This window comes from Lactuca virosa, chromosome 4 (genome assembly GCF_052849685.1).
Source record: "Lactuca virosa cultivar CGN04683 chromosome 4, Lactuca_virosa_CGN04683_v6, whole genome shotgun sequence".
In the NCBI taxonomy this organism is placed as follows: Eukaryota; Viridiplantae; Streptophyta; class Magnoliopsida; order Asterales; family Asteraceae; genus Lactuca; species Lactuca virosa.
Genome location: NC_136429.1, coordinates 293,160,827 through 293,171,171, shown reverse-complemented (window position 1 = coordinate 293,171,171; position 10,345 = coordinate 293,160,827). Strand labels below are relative to the sequence as shown.

Sequence of the window (10,345 nt, the reverse complement as noted above, 5' to 3'; positions counted from 1 at the left end):
GTGTAACAGATGGTCAAAAAAGCAACCTCCGCCCTTACTCTTATGGTGTCAAAAAAAAAAACATCCTCCACCCATACTCTTATGGTGGAAGTTTTACAAGAAAAAGAAAGAGAATATGTGTTGCACACTTCATCTTATTATTATAACGTATATTAGTCCAAAATATTGTACATTGCTTATTTAATCATATCATGTCATATAAATAACTAATTATACTCTTTTTTATTATTTTCATAAAACAATAATTCCCCAATTTGTAGAAAATATTATTTTTATAAAATAATAATTTTCCAATTAAATAAAAGAAATATAAGTATTTATTAATGATAAAATTCTTATAAATAATATAGCAACATCAAGTTATTGTTAGTGTAACCCTTTAGGATCATATATTATCTAGCAATATCATCATATAATGATTCTTGAGCATAAAGATCTTTCGGTTCGATGGTTCAATTACAGATGACGGTTCGATTCCAAGACGACGACCGATGTTGATAGAATCGAGAATATGGGTTACGGATTTCAGATATTGCTTGTGTTATTCAAATATCCACTAATGGGGAATCTGGTGTAATTTACAGGGAAAATGATCTTTATACAACTTAGATTTGTCGGATGGGGACTGTGGTTAAGGTGAGTTGGAAACTTCTGTTTTTTTTATCACTTAAAAAATAAAGCCACATACATCATCAATAGATATCGGTTATTACAATTTACAAGTCAAAACTCATTTTTAGCCGGTAAATACGAAATGTATGCCCTTAGACTTTAAAAAAAATAACATTATGGAGTGAAGACTTTGTAGGGATATAGTGACATTACCCCCAAATAAACCACAAGGATTGTGATGCACTGTTAATGCACGTGGAAGACGTGGTGTATAACCCATCAACTCGAATTATGGCGTTGCCATTTTCTTGTGGCCATGGAGGTTTGTTTGTGGCGACTCCAGGTTATCAAGCATAGCCTCATGTTTGCACGCGGATTAATCGGTGTATGTAAGTTGGCCCGGACACCTTCGTTTTGGAAACCCTTCTTTCCAATAGAAAGCCCAAATATGTACATCGTCAAATTTTATGTTTTTGCATAATTAGTTGAAGTAAGTCGTTTATTATATGTTTTTTGCACATGAGATTTGTTGTTTGAAAAATTATAATGACTCCATTCTTTACTTCTTTCTCATGGTGTTTCTTTTTTTAAAATATTGGTCCTTCTAAGTGTACATACATACACATTAAAAATTTGTTCATTCATTTTTCATGTTTTAAGTCGGTAAAGATTTAAGCCAAATTTAAACCGTAATCGTTATAACAAAAACAATGTCTTGATCATCTTGAAAGTTTGTGCTAACTTTGAGTATAAACGATTATAATAACTACATGTTTTTTTTACTACATAAGAACAAATAAAGCGATCAAATAATAATTAATATATTGATATACTTCTATCTCTCGTTTTTATGTTTTTTTTTTAATCTTTATAGTTGTTATATTCATCATTCAAAATATAAATTTGAATCCACTGATTTGTGGGATGTTTTGAGAATTTGATTTTGAGAATAATTTTAGTAAATAAAAAAATCAGGTTAAAAAGATGTAATCGCCATCCGTGGGACTCGAACCCTCGACCACGTGGTTAAAAGCCACGCGCTCTACCAACTGAGCTAGAACGGCTTACATTTAGAATTCTAAATGAATGTTATAAATACGCTTAGATCTTTTTTAATGAGTAATACGAGTTTAAAATTTTGGAGACGGTGAAATAGTTAAGATTTAAAAAAAAATCATTGTAAATTTAAATACCGTTTATTTTTGTTGTTACAAATAAGTTGATTATATTAATATGAGAGTTTTATGTTGTCTTCACTCTTCAACAAAGGAAAATTTGATTTGACATACGTTCAAACTAGAGGCCCAAATCGATCACCCAAAAAAAAAACAAATTCAGAGCAAAATATAAGGTTTTGAGTCCATTAATCCAATTAAGTTTCAATTTAATCTCTTTATTAACTAACTAAAAGATTCTTATAAAAAAATAAACATGTTCGTCTTATCACTGTCCAAAACATAAATTTATGGGAAGCAATATATAAAACCCAATTGACCAAACCAAATATCCTTCCAAAATAGATTCAATTGGCCATCACCAACTTTATTCAACTACTAAAAAAAATCCCATGTTCATACCTTTAGAAAGGAGCTGAATTTCTCATCCCCTCCATAGGAATGAAAGATATAACAGGCCGGTTGAATGTCTTCGAGGCAAAAAATACCCGAATTTCTCATCCCTTCCATATATAACTTTGATGACATGAACTCATAAAGCATTAGTTTCCAACATGAATCACATCTCCATTTGTAAAGAATAGTAAGGTTGAATGCAAAAAGACTACCAATTTCAAGTCTACATTAATCTTTATTTGTCATCACATTTTTCCAACTCACCCAAGATATTTTCTTTTCATCAAAGTCACTTCCCCAAAATAATCTATAAGGACTCCAAGTAATTGATTACCGCTTCTAGCACTAGAAATAAAGACATATAGTAAATACCAAGACTTTAAGCGCTAGAAATAAGGATGTGCAGTAAATACCAAGACTTTCCAACATTGTGGTCCCGTTTGATAGTTTCTGTTTGGGAAAGTTTTCTGACTGGGAAAGAAACCATGCTGTTTGATTGTACATTTGATTGATGAAAAAAAAAATTCAATAAAAAATAAATTTAAAAAAAGTTAGTTAAAAAAATTAATAATTCAATAAAGAAAGAAAGATGCGGGGTTTGGTGTATAATTGTCTTTCCAGCCCATTCAGCCAGAAAGATATGATTTTGGGGCTTTCTGGGAAAGACATATATTACCAGGAAAGACTCATTCTTTTGTGCAAATCAAACAGTCTTTCCGGTCCATTCAGCCAGAAATATCTGTTTGGACCTGGAAAGATTCGTATCAAACGGGGTCTGACTATAAAAAGTAGTTCTCTATCCCACGGTTAAAAAATTTGGCCATAAATTTACCAATAATCACTTTCCCCCTTCAAAATATGATATGATAGTACTCACTAGCAAACTGGAGGTACATAAAAGGAAATTTAGTCGGGCAACATCCAACAAAATTCGCTCTCTCTTCAACTTCACTAGTTGAGAACACAACTCCTAATAACTTACTTTTATGCAAGTTAAATTTAAGGCGGAATGCAAGATAAAAGCACATTATAATTTGAATAATACTTGCTCTCATTATTTTCTCGGATAATACTCCTTACATTTTCTTGCGACTAATCACCGAGAAACACAATGCCATCTAGAAAGGAAAATGCAAGATCACTAATCTGTTATTTCTCATAATGAGACATGAAGACCTTACAGACACTGGCAGTTTTAATATGGTTTTCGTAGTGACACCGGCAACGTCTGGTTTTCCGGACGAAGTGCAAAAAAGTTGAAAAATTTTCGAATTTTTTTTATAACTATTGTAACTCCACTAAAATTTCGCGTGACGCCCCTACTATAAAACCCTGCAACCACTTCCATACTGATAATGAATAAAAACAAAGGAAAATTATCTCCTTAATGCCACCCCTTTCGAATTTGAAGTTCTTTAGTTAGTGATCTATTCGCTAGTATATAAGCCATGCACGGTTTTAGGGAGACACAAATACATTCCCTCCACTAATCACCAAACACTATTTTGAAACACTTCATCCAAATACTCTCAATTTAATAAAAGAAAGGTTATTACTGTTTTTTTCTTAAATGTTTTTTTCTTAAATACAGATTTGTTTAGATTGGTTATAACACCGTATATGGGAATTAGTAGCCATCCACCATGGCGCCGCGACAACTTGTGTTCTTTTTTATTTAACATCCCATTAAAGAATCTTAAATTATCATCGCCTTCGGACACCCTACAAATTTTAGTTTTTTTAACTAACACGAAAACGGACCAATTAAAAAACGACAAACACAACACGACACAACAAATATTACGTAAAATAACAATTAGTTTATTTACTTAATACTTAACCATACATAACACCACAAACATGACAAACAAATGCTAAATCATATCAATTTCGTGTCTAATTTTTAACACGTCACAAATTCGAATTTCAGTTTCGTCGAAATTTCATTTCGTAACATGTATTTTTATCATGTTATGTCATAAACTGCAACCTCTACTCAATACCACACATATTGTTTAAAAAATATAGCCCTTTGCCTTCAAATCTACCTCTGTGGTAAGATCACCATCCATGCAAGTATTAATATCATTAGATTTGTTTTTAATATAAACTTTAATAGCACATCAAATATCATCTTTTGCTCACATCCCAAGATTTTAGATTACTTATAATGTGATTTTGCGTACTTGACAACTCAAAGTAGACTTTGGCAGCATATTCAAAACCCTACATAAAAAACCAAAAATGAAAAAGTCTGTACGAAATTGGACCATAATTAGTCACTATTTCTCTTAATATAATAAGACTATTGTCTTCACAAATTTTGCTCTAATACCAAATCCAATATATTTGGAAATACATCTACAAGGCCTTCTAAAATAATGAGAATTTACTTATTTAGACTTCCATTTATTGGCTGATGTAAAGGAAAGCCCTCCAAGTAGAATATCAACAAAACCTACTTCATAATTAAAATAATAAACTATTTCTCAGCTAGGGCGTGTTCGACACGGAGCGTTTGAGAGCTTCTAGCTTCTAACGTTTGACAAAACGCTCCGTTTTGAACAAAAAGTCTTGTTTTGCACTACAAGCTTCTAGCGTTTAGTTTAAACAAAACGCTTCAAATCCAAATACTACTTCATGTAGCGTTTAACAAAACGCGACAAGCTACTTGCTACCCACTACAAGCTACCATCTACCAGCAAATTTTGCCGAACACGCCCTAAAAGGTACTAAATGTCACGAAGGTAAATTGTAATGTAAAGATTTCAGATATGGAAAGTTTATAGGATTTAAAATACATATTTTAATATATATATATATATATATATATATATATATATATATATATATATATAATAACATTTACTCAATAAAAACCTTGATGAAATTTTCTAAGAACATCAAATCGTTAAAGCATAATTAGTCTAAAAAATATTTAAGTTAAAGTCTTTAAAATGTTTGTGCGAAAGCTCGTATCAATCAAACCGGGGATCTTTCTTTTATCTACCTCTAAAGTTCTTGAAAAATGTTAAATATCAACACTAAGCAAACATTGGTGTGTTTGAATGAGAATGTAACTATTTTCATAAAACTCCCCTCAAACTTACAATACCTTAAAATGGCTAATGACTAAATAACCCTCTTACTAATACCTATATGAAAAGATCTAATTATAATTATAAAAGTATGACCAATTATGACAGTTTAATAATATGCATTCCTTTTATCATATATTTTTAATAAATGACGGAAGGTTATTAAGTGTAAATTTAATAAAGTAGAGGAGCTATAAGTGTAAATACGTTTTTTATTAAATAAAAATAATATAAAAAATATTCAATATTCGAAACAAATACTAGTATTATTTAACTCCTGATAATATCAATTAAATAGCAAATAGTAAAACTTCTATAAATATGGTTGTCCTCATTCCAACGAATAACATTTATTAAAATGTTATATAACTACTTATAATATTCAATCACATATTATTGAACACGATATAATATTAATTAAGGCCTCTTATAAAACAATTATTAATATTATAGTTATCATAGTTAAATATTCTTATACTCTCGCACGGAACACCTAGAAGAGTAATATTACAATTATATTTGTCTTACGATATTAACTGCGCTAAAATAATTCTTGGTAAATTACCTTTATACATGAATTCATAACTGAACAAATAGAGACATGGTCTATTAGTTTCCAGTCCAACCCAAAATTTGTTCGGTCTATCATTTCACGAACTTACTTGATAGACAAGTTGTTTCAGTCAATCATATAACTTAACCGAACTTAGTTGATATAACTTCTAACTTTTATTTTTAATCATTTATTTTACAGTTATTTATTTTATTTATAGCTTTCAGTCATCTTCTTTTATGAATGCATGGCTATGTGTTTAATGGTTAAAAACAGATCGCAAGATCTTATGATGTTTGTTTTGAAATAACCATTTGTTTGAAAAGTTGTTTGAAAATACCAAATATAGGAAATATTAATGTTTGATTGGTTTTTCTTCGCTGATTGATTTGTCTTTCTTGTTGATTCGTCTTTATCTTGATTCGTCTTTAAGAATCGGATGTAGATGTCTTTGTTTTCCATCTGGTTTCACTGTAAAGATCTGTCGTTGCTTGGAGTCTTTCTCATTTGAGGTTGTCTTTGATCGGTGATTCTTGAAATCCTTATTGTTTTTTCTTTTCATGTTGATGGATCACGAGATCGCAAGTCTTAATTTTTATTAGCTTTTATCTAGGTAGGGATAGGTGGCAGAAAAGACAATTTGTCTACTATGTAAAGAAATGAATATATCGTTCCTGGTCATTTTCATATCTAAACAAAAATGAGACTGTGATAAGGTATAATAGAGTACCTTATAAGTCTTAGTGACACACCTAAGCTCACAAGAAATGAATTCCACAATCATTTGGATTGACGATGCACAAATTCTCACATGGGTTTTTGTTTTCATCTGAACCTCCTAAACTTATGTCCCTTTTAAAATCATCAAAAATGAAATAAAATCGAAGGAAATAAAGTTATATACATTATGAAAAGTAGGAGATTTGAACCTTCACTCCAGTTGAGAATCAATGACTTAAAATCTTCATCAAGCATAAGCATCTAAAAATTAAGTTAAAAGAAGATTAATCACAAGGTTCTATAAGAGCTTATTATGACAAGACTGTTATTATATTTTTGGAGATTTGTTTATCTGAATGTTTTTGGTATTTTTGAAAGGAAACCAATTTTCAATTGTTTTTGAAATTTTGAGTTTCTTTGATAACAGAAGGTAAACACACTTATGTACAAACAAAATATAAAAGTTTAAGGATGAGGTTTCTAGCAGAAGGTTGCCCCATAGATGATGCATCAGGATTGTTTTGGACAGTTGGTGTTGGTGGTTCCGAAGAGGGAGTTGGTGTCGGTGATTCCCCATAAATGATGCATTGGTATTCTTTTGGACATCAGAGGTAGTTGCATTATCCTGGTTTGCTTGTGAGTTTTCTGCAACATGTGTACTTCTGTTGGGTCAAAAATATGGTTTATACTTTGCTTTTCTAAGCATTTATTGTTTTTATTATTTGGGCCGAAAATAGTATAGGATTAATTGTAGCTTGGACCGAAAACCCATGTGTTTTCGGTCTAGCATTGGATTATTTGTATTTTGGGCTTGGCCTTAGGTCCATATATATAGGGTGAGGAGTGCATGTGAGGGGAAGAGCCAAGGAGCTTAAGTGTGTGTATTCTAAGGTGTGAGAGAATATAGAGAGAGAAGAGAGTGTGTGTGAATCTTGTGTATTGTTCATCATTCCAATCTTGAATACATCATAGATTCATCTTCTTCTTCTTCTCATTCTCTTCTATTTTGATCTGACATCATCCAATTGATTGGGATTCCACACCATCAATTGGATCTGATTGATACACAAGCAGATTTGGGGACTTTCAAGTGGTATCAGAGCCTGACCGGTGTCAATCAAGCTTGTTATTCAGTTCTCGGTTTTCATAGCTGTGTTCTTCACGTTCTCGATGTCTAGGAGCTTACTATTTGCTTGAGTTTTGAAGATCAGATCAGAATCTGCATCGTGTGGAATTGAAATCTGCTTGGAATTCAGCTTTTCGGTTGAATTCTCATTGTTTTCGGTTGGATCTTCATAAACCGAAAACGTATCTTCAACCGTTTTTCTGTCCGATCTAGTTTGTTTGGAAGCTGTGTTTGGAGGTTTCAGTGTGTGGAAATCAGAATCAGATCAGAAAACTAAGTTTCTCATTGAAAACTGTTAGTTTTCGGTTTGAGCTTCAGAAACCGAAAACTGTTCTTCATCCGGAAAACTTCAAGTTCTTCAACCGAAAATCATTTTTCTTTGAATCTTCAGAAACCGAAAACTGTTCTTCAAGCAAAATCTGTTGTGTTCTTCAACCGAAAATCCAAAATTCCTTGAATCTTCAGAAACCGAAAACCCTTGATCCTTCTTAAACTGAAAATCCTTGAACATTCATAAACCAAAAACCCTTGATCCTTCATAAACCGAAAACCCCTTATCATTCAGAAACCGAAATCTCCTTAGTCTTCAGAAACCGAAAACCTCCCTTAACATTCAAAAACCGAAATCTCTCAAACATCATCCTACCGAAAACATTGTTTTCGGTCAAGACCATTCGGCCGAAAACCTATTTTCTTGATCCTTTTGTTTGTTTTTTCAAGTTAATTTTTATTAAAAAAAATTTTAAAAAATCAAAAATCAAAAACAAAAATGGAATCTCAAAGCATGTCAGCTCATCACGAATTAGATGCCATTATGGGAACCACTTCTCGAATTCCACGACTTTTATCCGCAGAAGGATTTCCAGAATGGAAATATCGGATCGAGAAGTACATCAAAATGAAGGATTTCAAGATATGGCGAAGCATTCTTAGAGGTCCAATCCGCATCACAACCACATTGGAAGATGGAACCATAACTGACAAGCAGGTTGAAAATTACACGGACGATGATTTTGAGAGAGTCGAGGAGCAGGAAAAGGCTCTTGCTACACTTACCATGGCATTATCTCCGGAAATCGCTCAAGGTTTCCGTGAGTATACATCAGCAAAGGCCTTATGGGAAGCACTGATAGAAGTCTATGAAGGCAACGAAGACATGAAACAGAGTCGCCAAGACATGCTACGACAAAAGTTCAATATGTTTAACCATGTCTTGGGAGAAACACTTGAGAATCAGTTGCAGAGATTTATCACACTTACCACAGAAATGAGCTATGTTGGTGTTATGGTGACTAGGTCATAGATAAACAAGAAGCTGCTAAACTCTCTACCAAAATCCTGGGATATGAATGTCTCAGTGATCAAAAAGACCAAAGATTTGAACAGGTTGAGTTTGGCTGAAACAATGGCGATCATCAAGGCTTGCGATCTCGATGACAAGCAGAGGGAGATTAACCATGTCAATTCATACTCCATAGCAAATCTTGGGATCCAAACCACCAACAATACTGCTTTCTCAAGCTTCTCAACTCCTCAAGCTCCTCCAGTTTCTCATGTTCCACAAGTTCAACCCTATGTGACTCATCAGCCTACCTCATACGTGATCCCTCAAATGCAACACATTCAAGTTCCCCAACCTCAAACTTTACCTCAACAAGTTGGTTCTAGTGTTGGTTCATCCACAGTTGCACCCATTCAATCTCATGGAATCAGTTCTCAAGCTTCATCTTTAAAAGAAAAGGAAGAAAATCTGGCCCTCGCCACTGGTTTGGTAAACTGCTACAACGCTTTTGTGGCCGGAGAGCTTTCCCCACAACTGTCTTTTGCTGACCTAGACCAGATCCATCCAGAGGATGTGGAAGAGATGGACATCACCTGGCAAATGGCCATGGCTGTTTTTAGGGCAAAGCAGTTCTCCAAGAAAACTAGGAAAAACAACTGGAGCATGAACTCTGACAAGAAAGTGGGGTTCAACAAAGGGAAGCTGCGATGTTACAACTGCCATGAGCCTGGACATTTTGCAAGGGAGTGTCCAAAACTAGACCGAAGAGAGAATTCTGAGCGAACCATGGTGCCGGTGAACAATGTCAACAGAGGATCATCTTCAAGCAATCGGACTGCTAACTTGGCGATGGTGGCCCAATCCTTTGATTGGGAAGATCAAATTCAGGCTCTGAATATTTCAGGACCTGAAAATGCACATCTTGCTCAAATCAAGGATTGTGTGGAGGAAGAAGCAGAGAAAGATCCTGAAGAGGAGATGATGAATCTTCAGTTTGCGTTCATGGTGCAAACTACTCCTGAGCCAGCCAAACCCGAGGTCAGTGAAATTGGTTGCTCTCAATCTTGTATGAAAACTGTTAAATTCTTACGTGACCAAATTGAACTAATCAAGAGAGTGAATGAGGAACTTAAGTACGAAGGCTATACACTTAGGAAAAATCAAAAGCCTTTGAAAACTCAATTAGAAAACAAAACAAAGGATTATAAGAAATTGCAAGAGGATTACAGCAACAAGTGTGAGAATTATGATCAACTCAAAAGAAAACTTGTTGCTGTAACCGCTGAACTTGACACATTGAAACACCGATTTGAAAATGCTGAATTTAATTTTAAAAAATTCGATGGGTCAAGTGAAGTAGTTGCAAAAATGATCGCGGAACAA

The 10,345-nt window shown here is 33.4% G+C and overlaps 1 non-coding gene across 1 annotated transcript; it reads right to left on the bottom strand.

The window, feature by feature from the left end:
• Positions 1-1,603: 1,603 nt before the first annotated feature.
• Positions 1,604-1,676, bottom strand: TRNAK-UUU (transfer RNA lysine (anticodon UUU)). The gene has a single exon. It is a non-coding gene; the product is annotated as a tRNA-Lys (tRNA).
• Between the last annotated feature and the right edge of the window lie 8,669 nt (positions 1,677-10,345).